At 42.2% G+C, this 20,564-nt stretch overlaps 1 long non-coding RNA gene across 1 annotated transcript in view; it reads right to left on the reverse strand.

Annotated features, from left to right (window-relative positions):
• Positions 1-2,147: 2,147 nt before the first annotated feature.
• Positions 2,148-20,564, reverse strand: part of LOC129526719 (uncharacterized) — a 79,296-nt gene continuing 60,879 nt past the window's right edge. Inside the window, exon 3 of the long non-coding RNA XR_008671451.2 lies at positions 2,148-2,521. This is a non-coding gene — a long non-coding RNA (uncharacterized lncRNA). The remainder of the gene's footprint in view (positions 2,522-20,564) is intronic.

Genomic DNA, 20,564 nt, shown 5'->3' on the forward strand with positions numbered 1-20,564 from the left:
ACGTCCCCACTAGATTAGCTAGATACAGTGTCCATTGGTGTATCCACAAACTCTGAGCTAGACACAGGGTGCTGATTGGTGTGTTCACAAACCTTGAGCTAGACACAGAGTGCTAATTGGTGCACTCACAATCCCTTAGCTAGACACAAAGTTTCTCCAAGTCCCCACTAGACTCAGGAGCCCAACTGGCCTCACCCAGTGGATCTCGCACCAGGGCCGCAGGTGGAGCTGCCTGCCAGTCCTGCGCCGTGCGCCCCGCACTTCTCAGCTGTTGGGCAGTCAATGGGACCGGGCACCGTGGAGCAGGGGGCGGCACTCCTAGGGGAGGCTCAGGCCGCCGTGCAGGAACCCATGGCAGGGGGATGGGGGGGACGGGGGGAGACTCAGGCATGGCGGGCTGCAGGTCCCCAGCCCTGCCCCTGGGGGAGGCAGCTAAGTAAGGCCCGGCGAGAAATTGAGCACAGCGCCAGTGGGCCAGCACTGCTGGGGGACCCGGCGCACCCTCCGCAGCTGCTGGCCTGGGTGCTAAGCCTCTCACCACCCGGGGCCGGCAGGGCCGGCCGGCCGCCCCGAGTGCGGGGCCTGCCAAGCCCATGCCCACCCGGAATTCTAGCTGGCCCACAAGCGCTGCGCGCAGCCCTGGTTCCCGCCCGTGCCTCTCCCTCCACACCTCCCGGCAAGCCGAGGGAGCCGGCTCTGGCCTCGGCCAGCCCAGAGAAGGGCTCCCACAGTGCAGCGGGGGGGCTGAAGGGCTCCTTAAGCGCGCCAGAATGGGCGCCCAGGCCAAGGAGGCACCGAGAGCGAGCGAGGGCTGCCAGCAGGCTGTCACCTCTCAGTTCTACTTCTTGAATAATGCTGTCCTTACGTTCTGCTGCAAATGCCAGGTCTAGCTAGTGCACAAACATTAATTACACTGTATTCCCCAGTGTTTCTGTAAAGAGGATCGGCGGCGTCCCTTTTGAGAATGGTAGAGGAGTAAAAAAGAAAAACCTCTGAAATCATCTGACTCCCCAAGGTTTTGCTCCCAAATAAACATTTAATTTGTATTCATTGTTGTGCTTTCCTCATGCTTCTGACATTAAGAAGTTTTTAGTATGATTCCACTGAAAAGAAACTTTGGGCAAAATAAAGAAATGCCAGAAAGGAAAGTGGTTGTCTCTTTAAGTGCTTCACATCCTTTTTCTTTCTTTATTTTTTTAATGCTTACAAAACAAGGTGATGGTCAGGCTAAAGGTCCATCCCACCAGGCAGACTGCCCCGCTATTTGTAGCTGCAGGATGCTCGAAAACATCTGACAAGCCCCACAGAGAGGACTATTTTCAGTGCCAAGGAGAAAGCAAAGGGCCTGAAGGCCAAATCTTGCTATCTCAAAATGATGGTTATTATTTGCCTATGTTAGCTACAGCTGATATTTTTTTTTATCCCAAGTAAACCCTGTCATCGTGGTATTTATTGTCTTCCCACTGTGGTCCTCCTTCCTAATGTCTGTTGCCCTGCCAGCTGGAGGAGGGACGTCTGCCCCTTCCCTGAATGTCACTAGAAGTCTGTTAAAGGAGGAAATAAAGTGTGACCTCATCTGCAATCCCCAAATCCCAAAGGTGTTGCAGCTTCAGTGCACACCCAACAAAGGTGAGTGCCCCAGCACGAGGCCTCGACTCCTGCGCAGTCTCCATTTGCACTTATCCAGGTTCCTTTAGAACTTCACACACACACACATGCACACACACACACAGGTCCAGCCTTGCTTCCGATCGCCCTTTGGGGCAGGGAGTAAACCCTTCATCAAGACAAAGCTAGTCACACAGACTCTACCCTGATGCAGAATTTTCATTGGCAGATGTCAGGAAAAGGAGTTTATCTGTAAGATTCAAAGAGCTCTTGTTAGATGATGAAACCCTTTCAAATGTAATACTCATTTTTTATTCTCATTTTTATTTTTATTTTAAGTTCTGGGGTACATGTGCAGGACGTGCAGGTTTGTTACATAGGTAAACGTGTGCCATGGTGGTTTGCTGCACCTATCAACCTATCACCTAGAACTTAAGCCAAGCATGCATTAGCTATTTTTCCAATGCTCTCCCTCCCCCCACCACACCCCCTGATAGACCCCCGTGTGTTTTTCCCCTCCCTGTGTCCATGGGTTCTCATGCTTCAGCTCCCACTTATAAGTGAGAACATGTGGTATTTGGTTTTCTGTTCCTGTGTTAGTTTGCTGAGAATAATGGCTTCTAGCTCCATTCATGTTCCTACAAAAGACATAATTTCATTCCTTTTTATGGCTGCATAGTATTTCATGGTTTCATTCACATTTTCTCAATTGCAAGGCACACAGGGCATCCAGACTAGGGGGACTGTTTTTATTTTAGTGGACCCAGTCCTGACATGAGGTCTGCAGCCTCCACCTCTGCTTCTGAGCCACGAGGTTTGTGGAAGATGGAACAGCTTCTCTGACCAGATCTCCACAAGATTGCTGGGGAAGGGGGAGGTGGCAATCAGTCTTCACAGTGCTGAGCCTTTTTTTCTAAAAGAAAAAGGGAAATTGCAATTGAGAAAATGTGAAGAAAGTCAGCCTTTCTCCTCAGATTCCATCATCCTGAACACCTGGAAAGTTGTCTCAATAAGAGGAAAGATTTTCCCTGCTATCTAGACACAATATCTGATAATGAGCCACTGAAAACACATCTGTACTGCTTTGATCAGACCCTGAACCAACAGCTAACAACTGTTGCTCCTTCCAAAAGAGCCAAAATAATGTTTGTCATATGAATATCTGAGACTTTAAACAGAATGTCATTGGCAGTTTACAACTTTTAATTAAATTGCACTTCCTTTCAACATTGAAACATCTTTTTTAAATGTACTAATTATAAAAAATGATATATTCTTATAAAAAATGATATATTCTTATAAAAAATTTAATCAGTACAGCTATGAATAAAGTAGAAAGATACAGTCTTTAAGCTCTCCCATCTCCGAAGACAACCACTGTAAATGTTTAGGTGTATATCCCTTGACAATGTTTTTATGCACATATATTAGTTTTAAGTAAAACAGCAAGAATGTGTTTGCTGCATTTCTTTATTTTAATGAAAACTTCAAAAACACCTCAATGTCCATCAGTAAGAAAATAGTAAATTAAATTCTAGGACATCCATACAGTGCAATACCTTGCAGCTACTAAAAGAAAGCAAGAGATCTATACGCACTGACAATGAAGGATGTGCACGGTATATTTTTAAATGAGAAAAGCAAGTTGCAGAACAATAAATTGCATTCCAAATCTTAAACATTTGCCTGTGCCTTCAGCCCACTGCACATTCTTCTTATCTCATTAATCATGATACCTCATTTTTCATTATTTATTTTGGGTGAATGCAACAGTTATCACGTATTGTCTTTTAGCTACCAATCCAGCTGTCTTTGCCCTGCTTTGTGATACTGGAACTGGACCCTGTAAACATTTCTCCTATGCCTGCTGCCTGGGCATGGCAAGGGAAAGAGCTTCTATTTCCAATTCTGTTGTGCTTTTGTTCCTAGCAGAACAGCTTCCTGAGAACCGGTATGCCAGAGGCCAAAAGCGCTCACTGTCTGAGTTCTTCTGCCACTCACTCCATAGGCTGCTTCATGGAAACAAGCTCTGACCCACTGGCACTCTACTGTGAAGTTCTTGGCTACCATTATACTGGCCCTGTGGACTAGCTCCAGACAACCCCACCCTTTAGTGAGCTGTTCCTACAAACTAGCCCTAGCCTGAGCCCTCTGGAAGATTTCTTCACTGCCACCAGGTTGCATGGTCTTGTGGTAACAAATACCTCTTCATCAAGTTCTGAAGCTTAACTTCATGAATATATGTGGGGGTGGAGACTGGATCTCCTAAGTTTTTTGTGTGTGTTCTCTCCCTCAGCTCTAGAAATAGTGGCTTCTCTTGCTGAATTTGGTATTCCTAATTCCACAGTGCCTTTTTTTACCTCTTGTAGTAGTTAACCACGTGTTAGTAGTTAATAATTTTTACATTAACTTTTCCCTGTTCAAATTACTGGTGTGGTTTCTGCCTTCTCACTATACCCTGACAGATATGCTCAATATAAGTAAACAGAAGAAGAAATTCCAAAACACCAAGCATTCACTTCATGTAGTACGAAGATGAGTCTTTGGGAAAATTATGACTAGAAAATTGTTTGGCAGTTTGGAGACAAGAGTTAAAAGGCAAGTCTTGGCCTTTACAACTCAAGCATCCATTAAACTGCCCCTCACCTTCTGTTTAAATCAACGGGCCACAGGTAAAATGGATCCCTCTCAGACTTATGAATAGAGGTAGTGTGATTTTAGGTGTCAACTTGACTGGATTGTGTAAAACCTAGAGAGCTGGCAAAGCATTATTTCTGAGTGTGCCTGTGAGGATGTTTCTAGAGGAGATTGGCATGTGAGCTGGTAGACTGAGTGGGAAAGATCTGCTCTCAGTGTGGACAGGCATCCAATCATCTGGGGGCCCAGTTAGAACAAACAGGCAGAGGAATGGTGAGTTCCTTCTTTCTCTCTCCTGGAGCTGGAACATCCTTCTTCTCTTGCCCTTGGACATCAGAACTCCAGGCTCTCTGGCCTTTTGCCTGTAGAACTTGCACCAACGGCCTCCCCATGTTCTCAGGCCTTCAGCCTCAGACTGAGGGTTACATCATCAGCTTCCCTGGTTCTGAGGCTTTCAGACTTAGACTGAGCCATGCTGCAGGCATGCCAGACTCTCCAGCTTGCAAATGGCTTATCATAGGTGATATGATTTGGCTGTGTCCCCACCCAAATCTCATCTTGAATTGTAACTCCCACAATTCTCACCTGTCATGGGAAGAACCTGGTGGGAGGTGATTGAATTATGGGGGCGGGTGGTTCCTGAGCTGTTCTCATAATAGTGAGTGAATCTCGCAAGATCTGATGATTTTAAAAATAGAAGTTTCTCTGCACAAGCTCTCTCTTTGCCTGCTGCCATACACATAAGATGGGACTTGCCCCTCCTTGCCTTCCACCATGATTGTGAGGCCTTTCCAGCCATATGGAACTCGGAGTCCAATTAAGCCTCTTTCTTTTGTAAATTGTCAAGTCTCGGGTATGTCTTTATCAGCAGTGTAAAAGCAGATGAATACAGTAGGGCTTCTCAGCCTCCATAATTGCATGAGCCAATTCCCCTAATAAGCCTCTTATCTATCTATTATCTATCTATCTATCTATCTATCTACCTATCTATATCGATCCATATCCCATTGACACTGTCTCTCTGGAGAGCCCTGACTAATAGAGATAGTAAAAATAGGGAAGGCTTGGTGGAGGGCCAGCCCCATGGGATTTGTATCTGTTGAGAAGTCAGGAAGGAGCTCGAGTTGATTCAGATAAGCTCATGGGCATGATGGACATTTTCTTTCCCACAACCTCCTGAAAATATGGAGAGTCCTGTCCTAGTTTTGGGGAATGACTTTGTGAGGAAAAACAACAAAAGGGGCTGGGATAGCCACACAGAATAGTCAGATTTAATGGTTAATGGCTCATGAGTGAGTGCTGATGACAGGATGAGGAGGTGGACTAGAAGATCAACTGAGGCAGTTCTCAACTTGGTGGGGCAAGAAATGAAATACAGTGAAAATCAGGTGATCCACAAGCAGTGACTTTTCTCCCCTGGGTTCCCCAGCACTAGAAACAGGCTGGGAAGGGAGATTAGGGGGTTCCTGGCCAGGGGCTTTACTCCTGTCCACACAGTCCCTGCACATGGGATTCATTCCCTCATCGCAGGAGCCACCAGCCCCCCATCTTTATCATATTCTCTGTACCATCTCTTTACCCTTCTCCCTCTCCAAGCCCAAAACTTTAACCCAAGGGATGAGAACCAATCATTCTTCATGATGTACTTTTCCAAATCCTTCAGTTTTCCTCATATTTGAAAAGCTAAAAACCTGACCCTTTTGTTCTGTGGGTTCACTGTAACCGTCCCCTTGTCCCCCACACCCCAGATGATGGCACCTGTCATCAGACAGCCTGTTGGAGATTCATGGGACAACAAGAGACAATAGATAGAAATTATCCAACAGTTTGGGTAAATAAGTATGCTTTATAATTAAGCAGCAAACCAATATACTGAGATATGAATATAAAATAAATAGGAAAAACTAACAAAATAAAGATGTAGGCCCGGTGCGGTGGCTCCCGCCTACTGTAATCCCAGCACTTTGGGAGGCTGAGGTGGGCGGATCACGAAGTCAGGAGATCGAGACCATCCTGACCAACATGGTGAAACCCCATCTCTACTAAAAAAATACAAAAAAATAGCCAGGTGTGATGGCACGCGCCTGTAGTCCCAGCTACTTGGGCGGCTGAGGCAGAGGAAACACTTGAACCTGGGAGGCAGAGGTTGCAGTGAGTCGAGATCGCGCCACTGCACTCCAGCCTGGCAACAGAGCAAGACTCCATCTCAAAAAAAAAAAAAAAAAAAAAGTAGAACAGAGGTCGGCAAGCTTTTTTTATAAATTACCAGATAATAAATAGCTTGGGCTCTTCAGGTGATGAAGCAAAATCCAAAATACATACATACATAACAAGAAAGAACACATTTTAATTAGATTTTTATTAACAAAATTCAAAGTATAATAACAACTGATAAGTATAAATTTTTGTAATACAGGTCTACTAATGAGAAAAACGGGATTCTTTGTTTTGGGGATAACTTTTCACTTGACTTGGGACTCAAAGTTTGTGTTCCTTATGATCAGATCAATTGCAAATGTTCATCAATAAAGACTATTTTTAGCTTATTGGCTGTGCAAAATAAGCAGCAGGCCAGACTTGGCCCACAGGTCGATAGGTTGTACTTTACCACTCCCTGGTTTAAAATGATAATGGTACAGAAAAAATTGTGTTTCAATGGAAAATCATTTATTGTCTAGATAACCCATGCAATTATCTGATTCTCAACTTCTATTATTTTTGAGATATTTGATAACTCTGTAACTTATAGGTAAGAGATAGACATGCAAATTCTGTCCAGTCTGGTAGAGGTTTGACTTCTCTCACTCCCTCTGTGAAGAAAAAACAAAAAAAAACAGTTTTGTTTCAACATTTCTTACTCCATGTAAATTTGTGCTGCTTGGCCTTCTTTATTTGAACCGGTAATTATCTCTGCCTGATCCTTCATGAATAAAATCTCTAGTATGTGTTCATTTCTACATCTGTATGACAGTCAAGATTATTTTTCCAAAAGTATCTTTTAGCATTGGTAAGAAGGTATGACCATTTATTCAAACCATTTAAGCCAAGTGTGCTAGTGTTCTATGCAGCCATAACAAATCACCACAAACTTAGTGGCTTAACACAGCAGAAGACCAACATGAGTCTCATGGGGCTGGAATCAAGGTGTCTGCACAGCTGAGGCCTTCTGGAAGCTCCAGGAGAGCCAATATTCCTTGGCTTGGGGCCTCATCACTCCAGTCTCTGCTTTCATCATCACAGTGTTTTCACCTCTCACTCTGACTCCTCCTGCCTGCCTTTTACAATGACTGTTGTGATTACATAGAGCTCACCCAAATAACCTAGGATAATCTCCCCATTTCAAGAATCTTAACTAAATCACATCTACACAGTACTTTCTGCCATGTAAGGTAACATTCACAGGTTCTAGGGACATGGACATATTTGGGAGCCCATTTTCAAGGCTAGCATATTAAGGAAAAGCAGGAACTAGAAAATTAAAAGGCTGAGAAAATACAAAAAAAAATTTTGTAGGCCTCTTCATTTAAGGCTTTTTTTAAGTTGTAAATAAAGGAATTATCAAACAAATTATAATATATACATCTATAACTGAAATATTAAGACAGTTATAACAAACGGTTTGTATTGCATATTGACAATACATTTCATGGCAGAGAAAAATTTTTAAGATACTGTAAATAACAAAAGCAATATAAACAGTGTCACTCCATTTGTGTACACTGAAAAAAGAATATTATACATTAGAATTTGTGGCTAAATGGATTCAAGGCGTACCACAAACTGCTATGATGTGTGGTTATCTCTGGAGGGGAATGTGGGATCAAGCAGGGGCATGAAGGGGAACTTTCACTTTGTATTTATGTACTTGGGAATTATTTTGAATGTTTATAATATTGTATTTTACATTGCATATAATTGTTTTTTAATCACAGTAATGAAAATGCTAAGGACAAACCAGAAGGGGCAAAAATCCCTTCCCTTCCTCTTACAACAGTCTTTTTCTGGCCCCTCTAAGAAGCTAAGTGCATTAGTGAGCAAAGAAATGATCGTATCATGCTGGGACGAAATAGAAGAGGAAGGACAGGCACAGGTGAGTGGTCTCTCACCAGAGGTGAGCACATGTTTGCTCAGCGATTGGGCTACAAAAAAACCTGCTGTAATCCACAGGTAGGAGGCCCCTTGTTAAGTCCCATTCCTCTGAACTTTTTTCTTCTGCAGGCAAACTCTGAACCGAGCAGGCACCCTGGATGCTGTCAGAACATTCTACGGTGTCCATGTGGATCATTTCTTTCTTTGATATCCCGCCACTGTAAGCTGGGTCCTAATTAGCAGCCAGGATGTAACATAACATAAGTTCTAGAAATATGCAGTTTCTGCAAGCAGCCGGCTTCCCTCTTATTATGTTAATAATGAAGATATTCCCCGTGGTACCTTGGGATGGCGTATCTGATAAAAACCAGCACAACAACTGCATGTTCCAGACATTCATGCTGAATAAACAGAACAAGCAGAGATGGTAACAGCTCTGACACAAGCTTTCACAGGAATACAAATTTGTAAAACTGCCATTTAAAATCCCCCTGTGTTTGTTCCATTAACTGAGCATACTTTGCTCCACCAAACATCCAAGACTAAAACGGTACCTAAATGGAGCACAGATTAGATTTTCCCTCAGCACCTGAGGCTAGTAGAAGCCCGGGTAGCTTGCTTTTACATTGCTTGACCTAGTTCGAGGATCACAGTACTGTTTAGTAAGGGCGGAATCGCTGGTCTCACTAAAAATCTGGAAACAAGGCCCTGGTCTCAATTGGCTTGTGCATTTATTGAGCCCTGTGGTGTCTGTGCCAGGTGCTAATGGAATCGTGGCTCTTGTGCCTCATGATGGTGTTCCAAGCTCCTTTTTTAAGTTTGAAGACCCACTTATACATGGAAATATTATGGATCCCTGTGGGATTAAAAAACGATCTATTTTTAGCATTTATTGATTTAATAAATATACATTGAAAGAATCAATTATGAGTTTAACAACACTTTAAATTTGCATCTTATAATCCAAACATTTACATATATTTGAAAATATATATATGCCTTAATAAAATTATTTATCTATTCCACAGAGCACAGATCCAGGGTTCTCTTGCAATATTTCCTTAGCCATTGCTCCAGGAGTCCTCAGTCTGTAATTTAGGAATCATTACTATAGAGTATACAAAAAGGAATACTCCCTTTTGTTTTGGTTTGTGCCTTTACAGACCTTATTTCCAAAATGACTGCAGTCAGGGAAGACTAAAGAAAGCGAGCTGATGGAAGACTAGTGGAAGCCATGGCAGAGCGGGTGGAGAGAAAGCCAACAGAATGGGAGAGATGATAAGGAAGAACAATTGTAGGAGTTGGTGACTGCCCCAGCTGTGGGTGTGAGGTAAAGCGAGGGCCTCAATGAGATGTCCCAGGCTCTGTTGTTATCTAAATGTTGGGGTCCTTCACCAAAACAAGGCCACAGGCAGAGTCAATCTACATGACTCCCTGGACATTTCTTTTTCTGAGCTCTCCAGAATGATCCCTGCTCACAACTGGGGATGATACCTTAAGTGCATTTGTAGCTACAATGAAGGTCCCATTTTGCTATTACCCAGAAATGAGTCAATTTCAACTCTATTAATATCCAGGGAATTTCAGCATATCACAGGATCTTGGGAGGAATTATCTTCATCTGAAGCCTCCTGTCAAGGATAATTTAGTGTTTACACTGAATTCATGGACTGTCCAGTTCTCTGCTTTCTAGCAACACCAATGTCTTATTTGTAGGTGAAGGATGACAAAGGCAATTTCTCTGGGCACTTTGCTTTACTGTTTGCCTGGAGGCCACAGAAAAGTGGCCAGGGGGGTAATTACGATCACCTTCAGGTTGTGAACTCTACTGACTGTAGAAGAAATGATGATTATATTTATAATTCTAAGTATAACTGGATTACTGGATCTCTTACAACTACCAGGCACTGGGCTACACAATTTATATTTTTTAGCTCAAATATCACCTCCTTGGAGAATTCTTCCATATCATTCCCTCTCTCCACTTCCTCCCCATTATTCTCTATGTATCCATGAGTTTCATTTTCTGCATAGCACTTCTTATACTCTTATAGTTATCTTATTGTCTGATTCCTTCATATGTCATCTCCATCCAACTCTAGTCAGTCATCTCCATAATTGGTGGCAGAACTTCTTCATCAACCTCTCTGTTCCCAGTGCCAAGAGCTTGGCATCCAATCAGTAACTTTCTTTTTTCATTTAATTGATAAATGATTGGATTTAAACCTTTCACGAGTTGTGAGTTAGGTACTAGTCCTAACTCAACATCGTCTCAGTCAAAAACCATCAGTTTTTTAACTCAACATCATCTCAGTCAAAAACCATCAGTGTGTTAGAGTTCATTTCCCTTAACAGTGAATGAAAGGTGCAGGGGAGATGAGATAGAAGAATAAAAAAAATATGCATTTATATGTTGATTTGTGTGTGTCAGTGTGTGTATACGTGTATTTATATATTATTTTGATAGTGAGTTTGGTGAAGTTGATACAGGTACATAAACTGAGTTTGGGAATAAATTGCATCTGAATTGCTCACTCATTTACTTCATTTTGCTTTGAGATTGCTACCTTGGATATAGGATGAGAACAGAAAATATGATTCCCGTTTATACAAGAAAAATGACCAGTTGTCCTTTAATGTCAATGAACAGAATAGCTTGTACATGATTCTCTTTATGTTATCTGTTTACTAAGAGCAGAACAGCATCTTAACAAAGCAAGGCTTTCCTTAGTCTGCTACACCTATCCTACTCCCAAAAGAGGGGGGAGGGGGAAGAAAAAAGCCTTTCCAATCAGACTTGCCGCCAGATTGCTTAACTTTGAGGATGACAGGCGATAAACCTGGCCACAAGTGCCCTGCTCCCTCCATCCAGCAGATGGAGCTCTGATTGCTCAACCCCAACTCCTAATTTCTCGTCCAACTGTGTCTGCCCCATAACATAGCTATTAAGTACTATTATGAAGGCACATGACTAGGTAGCTTTGAAAGAGGTAAGAACAGGAATATCTACACAGCCTCTGAATGTTTCTAGCCCAGAGTTAAACTAATGATGATTCCCTCTCTGTCTTCAGAAGTTTGCATATTGCATAATTAAACATCCCCTTTTTAATTAAAAAAAAGAAGAAGAAGAAAGAAAAAGGCAAATCCAATCAAACGAGAATTGGGTCAGAATCCTCAACTTTTTAACCTGCAAGCATGTGCTTACAAATGGAAAGAGAAGGAGGAGGATGACAAAATCCAAATTAAAAGGCACTGTGTAAGTGATAATGATAGCTTTGGTTGGGCAGTCAGATGGATTAATCAGGGGAATTTGAGTAAATTCAGCTGGATGATTTGCCATTACTCTGCTGAAAGCTCTGATATTTACCAACTGAATGTAGTCAGAATTGGATTCTTGGAGTAAATAGACAGGTTTTAAATGCATGTTAATGAACCGCCCTGTGGATATAACAGTCTTGGTCTGTGTCAGGTCTTACGACAAAGGTGGGACTGTCCCAGAAATGTTCTGCTGTCCCCTTCACCCTGCCACTAGCATGGCTTTCCTAACTCAGTGAAAACTGAATAGCTCTTTTCCTGCAGCTTCACTTTATGTATCAGACAGACAGACTGTGGGTAGGGCAAACAATAGGCAGTTAATCAATCAAATGACGAATAAAACCCAGATCTCAAAACTTAACACCCAAACTAAAAGATGCTGCAACTCAAGGAACCTAGAGATCTACATGTCATGTTCTCCAGCTGGGCTGGCAACTTTTACAATGCACAGGGGTCAACATGGAATGTAATGAATGGAAGATTACAGAAGCTTCAGAAGGCAGTGAGCTGAAGTTGAGTTTCATGATCTATGAGGAAGTTGCTGGCCATCGTGAAGCTAAGTCAGGTGTCTGGAAACTTAAATAAGTGTTTATAAAAAACAGGAAAAGGGCTAGGGGGTCTGGAGAAGTAATGATTGTTTGCACCTTGCAGGAACTCAGGCGGCTAACCACGCAGGCTTCACTTTAAATTGGGAAGGCAGGTTCATTCCCTCAAATTAAATTGAATTTGATATTAGGGAGGCCTGCTCCTTTCCAAAGGCTGGTTTTCCCTGCAAAGCACCAAGTGTCATTATGGAGAGGGAAACGCTCTTTAGTCCCCTATGAGCTGGTGTCCAATGGGCCACCAGCCTTCCAGAGCTGGGAAGTGTGCATAATAGTAACGGAGAGAAGAGAATATGGGTTTCATAATCTGATTCTGAAATGCCATATGGTAGTTAAGAAAAATGCCTATTTAGTAGAATGTGAAATACCTGAGGATTATTATCAGCTATATTTGTAAGAATAGCTAAAAAGCTATTAAGACCATAATCATATTTACCTGTGATGCCTTTTAAAGGGGAGACTTTAAATGCCATGGTGAATATTTTCATGTATAAGGTTTCTTAATGTCAAGGTTTTTGCATTATGTGATTTATCAGTTTTTAAATACATACATAAGAATGCAAACCTAATATTCAAGTCCATATTGTTTATATATTGCTATAGCAGCTTAAAATAAGAATAAAAACCTCTTCTCTCACACAGTTTCTAAGGGTCAGAAATTCACGAGCAGCTTAGCTGGCTTGGGTCTCTCATGAGGCTGTAGACAAGCTACCAGACAGGGTTTCAGTCACCGAAGCCATGACTGAGATGATAGACTTTACTTCCAAAATGGCAAGTCAATGCTAGCTGTTAGTAAGGAATCACATTTCCTCACCATGTAGACCTCATTCAGGGCTACATGAATGTCCTCAGAACATGGTGACCAGCTTCCCCCAGATGCCAGTAATAGCACATGACTATACTTGCTTAGATAAATTAGAAGAGTGTACTTTTATTTAATAAAAGTCCTAAGGTAGGTGGTTCATGACTGGAATAGTAGCTCCACTAACTCATCAGGCACTCAGATTTCTTCTGTAATTCTGTTCTACTACCCTTATTAAAATATCTAAAGATTGCCTCCTTGTTCAACATGGCTACTAGAGACCCAGCCATCTGTCCACAATCTGGCAGAAAGTAGAAGTGAGAAGGGAAAGGCAAATATGGCCCTCACCAATGGTCTGCCTCACAGTTTTGTTTTCCAGAGGCTCTATCCAATAATTTCTATTTCCACCTGTCAGGCTCTAACTGAGGTCCGAGGGGAGTTGGTGGGCGAGTGGCAGGCGGCTGGAAAAACACTCGAGGAATCGTTGATGGTTTCAACATGCTTTACTCTCTCTCTGGGCATGAGCAAACTGTATGTACAGGGTAAGCAGAGTAATTCTACCTTTTACAGACAATAGTAGCTCTGAGCCAAGCATGAGCTTATGTGGGTGATCACCTAATGCACCTCACATGACATGATTAAATAATGTGCAGTGTTTTGCGCCTGCCCTCCAAACCCACTGAATCAAGCTGTGCCAGAAGGCCAGCCTGGCCTACTCCTGACTAAAGCACAGCCATTTCCCTTACACCATCTCATTAGCCAGAATGGCCAAATCAAGTTGTAATGGAGTCTGGGAAATATATATCTCAGGCAAGCATATTGCCACTCCAAGTAAAATCAACTTTTGTAACTAAGGAAGAAGAAAAATAAAATTAGCATTGGATCAGCAACCAATAGTCTCTTTCATGTCTGTGTCATAGAGTTCTCCAGAAAGTATATGTCTAAACCTCCACATTATATTTTCAAACACTGACTATACTGTTTAAAATTGAGGATCAAAGGTCAGAGCAGAGAAGAAAGGAAAGAATAGGTGGGTGGGAAGTAGCAATGGCAGAAAATGCCTGGTGTTTGATGAAAGCATACATCATCCTGGGAATTACCCCATTGTAAGGATCAGAAGGTTGCCAGGTTTCTCCAAAGAGTTTTAGTGGTTCCAAGAAATGAGCTAGAAAGAACAGCTGCATTGTAGCACCATCTGACCATAGCTGGATTATCTCTTTCCAGTGTGACTGGGGACGCATTTGAACATTAGGCTGAAATTCAAAGTTCTTTTTCCATTCCTTCTCTCTGACATTTACAGTAAAAGGTTGAATTCTCTGCCTAGTAAACTGTGAGGCACTGTCAATAGTGGGTGTTAGAAAATGATGCAGAAACAAACAGAATATCATTTATGCCAATGGAAACAGTAAATCACCCTTCTTTTGCACCCAAATGACACAACAAATGCAAATCAAAAGTTCTCACACCTCAGAAGGAGAATATTCCACAGATCTCTTAGAAGAAGGAATTACATACCTGCCTATAGAGTGCAATAAATGTCCATTTTAAAATGAAATAATTTCTCAGCTTCTCAGCACAAGACTTATGGTGAAAAAGACAGCACCAATATTAACGTTTAATATACCCAATATTGTCATGTAACAACAAATCAGCCAGTAAAAAGCAGCAGGGTTTTTTTCCCCCCTACTCCTAAAAAGAGTTACAGTGCTTTAATTTGAATGGATGTTAGGTTACGATTATGGGTTAGAATGGCAAAAAAGTATGAATTTGTGTCTCTATAGCAAGCAGATGGAGTTGCACATAGCAGTTTATATAATATGCAGTGTACTGCTCCGTCAGTGTCAACGAGTATTCACTTCTTTTATTAATTCAATAGACTATAAAGATGACAAGTTTAGAAGCTGAAATAATGACAAAGTGAAAACTTTGAATAGTTCAATCTTTTCAGCTTCATGGGGCTTTGCCAAAGCCTGTCTAATTTTACTCTTAGACTTGAGTGTGTGGAGATTGGTTTGCCTCTTTGTTAATAAGAGAAGAAAACTTTAAGGCTCAGAGGAGAAAATTGTCTGGTAGGTGGACTTCTTACCCTATCTTCTAAATGCAAGGTTGACCCTGTTCAGACCATTTCTATCCATAACTGAAGTTCAGAGTCAGACAAACCTGATTTAAATCCCAGCTCTACCACTTAGCAACAGTGTAAAACCTTGGACATGCTACTAAATCTTCTTGAGATTCCATTTTTACCTGTGAACATTTAGATAAGAGGTGTCCTAAGTTGCAGCGTTGGTGGGCAGAATATCTTCTAGAAAAAAATGCTGAATCTTGTGTAGGTACTAGATAAATGCTGGTCCCTGCCCTGTCTGAATTTTAAAATCAGAATTCTGTTTTACAGTCTCATATTTGCCCACCTAATGGGTCTTTGACCTATTTCCTTTCCTCACAATTCCTAGAAGATTAAATACATCAATATATAAAGTGATTAATGGTGCCGGGCACCTGTAAGGTTTCATAACTGTTAGGGCTCATCACCATCATCATTATTATGAGAGGTTGCTGGTTCTATCTATGGTGCTACCAGAGATCATACAAATGACCCTGACCCCACAGATTCGTTATTATGGCATAAACGGTGGGGAGGAAGGAGGAAGTCCATAACAAAGTGTCACTATTTTAACCACCAAAAATAAGTTCAAAGACCCTTTTCAAGCCTTTTATTATTATAATTAGTCATAGTAAGGCCAAACTGAAACCCCAGGAAGCCCTCCCTTCCTGACCTATGTGCTGTGCTGGGTTCTGATTTATAAGAGTTCAAGGAGGCAGAGGAACCAGACATTAAAGCACAAATCCACTCTGGCCCTAATACTAGGGCAAAGGAAAATGCTGCCACCTCCCCTGGAGAAGACAGCGGTAGAGGGGCAGCTGCAACCTCTTCCACAGAGCACCGCTTTGTGGAAACAGAAGTCTCCTGAAGCTGTGCCCAAGCAGCGCTGAGCCTGCATCATCTCCCTGTGTTGATTTATGGAGAAGCCACACCTTGGATCAAAAGCAGAGTAGGACAGCAGCAGTGCTGCCATCCAAGCTGATTTGTTAGCCAAAGATCAATCATCATGGCAGACAGAAATACAGCGGAGATTATAACACACATGGTAAACCTGAGCACCTTCCCAGGGAGGGAGATGCAAGAAGGGGTGAAGAGAGAAGTGATGGATAGGTCTACACAGATAAAGTTTCTTTTCTGGTGATGTTACATCACCCTTAAACAGAAAATGTGATTTATTTTCCCCAAGACTGAGGACAGGTAAGGTAATGCTTTGGGGACCCCATTTGCTGCTAAGATTGCATTTGGTGAAAAAGTTTTTCAAGATCTTGGGTAGTGGGAAGGAAAGCAGCCAGTGACCAGCAGAGCAGCTACTGTTTATCGAGTACAGAGCTTTGAGCTAGATGCCTGGATTCCCACAATTCCTAACAATGATGTTGGAAGTTAGTAATATCATCTCAATGTTATAACTGTAAATAAATTGAGGGTCAGGAAGTCAGGCAGTTTATAGATGTTTACTGAGCAACAGTTATGGACCAGGCATGGTTCTATACGCCAAGTAAACAGTGGTGAATATGAATGACATAGTCCATCACCACAAGAAATTGACATTCTAGTAGGAGAAATCAAAAATAAGCATTTAAACAAATAAAGAAGGTGATTTTAAGTATTGATAAGCACTATGAAGGGGATGAAGTAGTGTGATTTATTACCACTTCAGCCAGGATGCTGTGGGACAGAGGTGGTGACATTTAAGCAGAGTGCTCAATAATGAGAGGCCAGCCATGAAAGGAAGGTGAAGAAGGACTTTTCACGCAGAAGGAAGAGAAAGTGCAAAGGGCCTGAGATGAAAGCAGAAGAAGATGCAGAAAGCAAGCCAGCATGCTTAGGAGGCAGTGGGAAGGGGGCCAGGTAAGGTTACACAACTCATTAAAAGCGATGCAATTAGAAAGTGGCAAAGACAGATGTGTCACCCAAAACTGTCACAGAAGCTCCTGGGTGGTCCAATCTTGCACAAAACACAAAACAACATCCCCAGAGGTCCAGCCCATGGGTTTGGAGTCAACCTGCCTGGGTTTAAATCCTAATCTTACTGGGTGCTAACTCTAGGACCTAGTTTGGGGAAGTTACCTAACTTCCCTATGGCCTCAGTTTCCTCATCTGAAAAAGAAAATGATTGCAACATTAATCCCTTCTCCAGAGCTATTGTGAGAATTAAAGATAAACCATGTGAGTGTCTGGGTAAGCATTGAACAAGTAGGATTATTTTTCCTACTCTCATGGATTTTTCTAAGCATAGTGAAAGAAACCATTTTCCCTTCTTGGCCTAAGGGTCTTGCTTCTTGAAAACTAGGTTCTTTCTAGAAAAAGGCAATTTCTTTTCTTATTTGAGACAAAAAGCAAACGACGCAACAAACAAACGAACAAATTTGTTTCCCATTTTCTTGGAGACAATACCAATAAGCCTTTGTTCTTCAAGTTCTGGTCTCACAGAGGGTCATATAAAACAGATTCATTCTAAAGAATTGGCTCACATGTTTATAAAGACTGACAAGTCCCAAGACCTGCAATCAGTAGGCTAGACAACCAGGAGAACCAATGGTGCATGACGTAGTTCCAATAGGAGTCTGACAGCCTGAGAACAGGGAGAGCTGATGGTGTAGTTCTACTGATAATCTTCATAAGCCTTTATACTGGGCCCTCTGTCCTCTCAGGCTGTCTGGAGCCAGGCAGACTGTGACTTCCAGGTTTCTTCCTCATTTTGTGGGGCGGTCCAAAAGCAAGTCCATATCCTGGGCTACCTTCTCTGAGCCTTCCTCATGTCTCAAGTTTTCAGGTAAACCCATTGAGTACCACTTTCTACTTCATGTGGGGAAGAGTATAGGAAAGTCCAAAGAAGAGGGGAAAGAAAGAATGAATATGAATGTCTGTGTATAGAGATTTCCATTAGAGTCTTTCTTTTATACATCTCTATGTTAAGTATTTTGTTTTTCCGATATAGGCATCATAGTCGCATGGAAAAATATCCCAATAACGCAAGATGATTATACAGTGAAACGTGGTCTGCTTCCCATCTGTACAATTTCCCAATTTATTTCCCCAGCAACAACTACCATTTGTTACCAATGCCTCAGGTATTCTTCCAGACACATTCTGTCTGCATAAACATAAACCAATTATCAGAGTCTTTCTAAACATCAATCCATAATGAATGACACATATGACATTTAAGAAAACCTGAGGCTGGGTGCAGTGGCTTATGCCTGTAATCCCAGAACTTTGGGAGGCCGAGGCAGGCGGATCACCTGAGGTTAGGAGTTCATGACCAGCCTGGCCAACATGGCAAAACCCCATCTCTACTAAAAAATACAAAAAATTAGCCGGGCGTGGTGGTGGGTGCGTGTAATCCCAGCAACTTGGAAGGCTGAGGAAGGAGAATCCCTTGAATCTGGGAGGCAGAGGTTGCAGTGAGTCAAGATAGTGCCATTGCACTCCAGCCTTGGGGAACAGAGTGACAGAAGAAGAAGGAGGAGGAGGAGGAAGAGGAGGAGACTTGAGACATCAAGGAAGCTAGACTAACTTGCCACATTCAAATGATGATTCTACCGACACTATTTGCCAAAAGAACTTCCTCCACACACATCACAATGAACACACAAGGAATTCTCGTCCAGACAAAGATGAATGGATTCATCTGTTTGTTCGCTGTTTATTAAACACCTATTATGTACCAGCCATGAGCTGTGCACTTTCCAGCTCACATCTAGAAAGAAGAGTCCCTTTGAGCCAGCCTCTGGACACAGCACCATAGGAGAGTGGCCTCTGTTAACATATTGGACAAATAGTGAAAACAACAACAATCTGACTACACCAAACAGGGAATCATTTTTGGTTCAAAGTAGGAAACCCGAACAAAATGACTTCTTCCCCTCCTAAATGAGACGCATCATCTTACTGCAATCCAACTATTTTTCCTATTTAAATACATCATCAAGAGGAGCCCTGAGGGGAAAAGCAGTCCCCAAAGGCAAACAGGGTCTCTGGGTAGCAAGTGTAGTCTGGGCGGGGGGAGGAGAAGGCAGAGAGCCCTGTGGTTAGCCTGCTGGTACCATCTTGTATTTTCCCTGGGTCTTTTTTAATGTGTCAGCTCTCCACAGGTAACCAGGTTTTATTGTTATTAATTATAGGAGGAATGTTTTGGAATGGATATGACACATTTATTGAAAGAAAAACGAGCCCTTGATCAACACTTTGACAAATGCACAGTCAGATGTGTACTTAGAAGGGGGCAAAAAATTATTTCCAAAGAAGAGCCAATCAGAAGGAGGCATCATTAGGTAAAAGATGAAGATTTTACAACAGCAGCCTCAGATCCACGTCAGCACAAACACATTCCTACTGGCTTTCAAAAGGATTGATTCTCCCAGGCATCACCCCAACCCTCACTAAAAAAAAAAAAAAAAAAAAAAAATCACACAGGCTGGATAAGAGACAACTAGTCTCTAAGTTCTTCTTTATTTACAATTTTCCAATCTGTTAAGTTGCTTTTACTTATAGACTATATGCCAAAGTAATTTTTCAAAAGAAATCAGCTTTGGGCAGTAAATAAAGGCTTATTGAGTGAACATGTTATAAATCTTTGAAGAAAACACTTCCCTGGTATTTTTTTTTCTTTATTTCTAATCAAAACCCATCCCCTTGTTCTCCTTTCATCCCCATCAGCATCATGGCCGCTCTCATTCAGACACAGCTGCTGTTCCAATCCTGGGCTGAGTCAGAAGCAGGGAAAATAATCAACCCTGCTTAGACCCTCAACCCCCCAATTAAAAGAGAGAATCAAAGCCATTGAGCAATCGTGAAACTATAAACCACACAGTGAAGCATAGCATCTCCTCCTCTTTACCCATAGGTCCTGCAGGTAGCTGTATTATCCTGGCTGGTTTTACAGAGACAGAGAAAGAGCCTGGTTGCTTGACCTTTTTACTTCAATCCAATGCAGTGCAGAGGATGGGTCTGAAGTTACTCTCATCCCCACAGTCCATCCACACAGCAGCCATCCCGTAAACAATGATTTCTCACTCTGCGCCAGGCACATGCACAGTGACAAAGGGTAAAAGGTGACCAAGACAAAGTCCAAGCCCTAAAAGACGTCTGGGTCCAGTGGCAAAACAAGCTTAGAAACAGGCACGCTGCCATACACCGGGCCCAAAACAATTACAGGGTAGGGATAAAATTCTGGAGGGGCTCTAGAGGAGACATCTGTGGACATGAGTAGGCTCTGGAAACCTAAAGAGGTCTAAAACAGAGTCCCCAGTCGTGGAGGGTCACAGTAGTTTGTACTCATCAAATCAGGGTAATTGGTTAACTTTTTATATACAGGTTTAATTCTATGTTCTTTCACCAATGCATTTATGTCTCCTCTTCCAAACTCTCTTCTACTTGTCAAATTTTGCTCTGCCCGTATTGTTTTTAC

Source organism: Gorilla gorilla, chromosome 15 (genome assembly GCF_029281585.2).
Source record: "Gorilla gorilla gorilla isolate KB3781 chromosome 15, NHGRI_mGorGor1-v2.1_pri, whole genome shotgun sequence".
NCBI classification, from domain to species: Eukaryota; Metazoa; Chordata; class Mammalia; order Primates; family Hominidae; genus Gorilla; species Gorilla gorilla.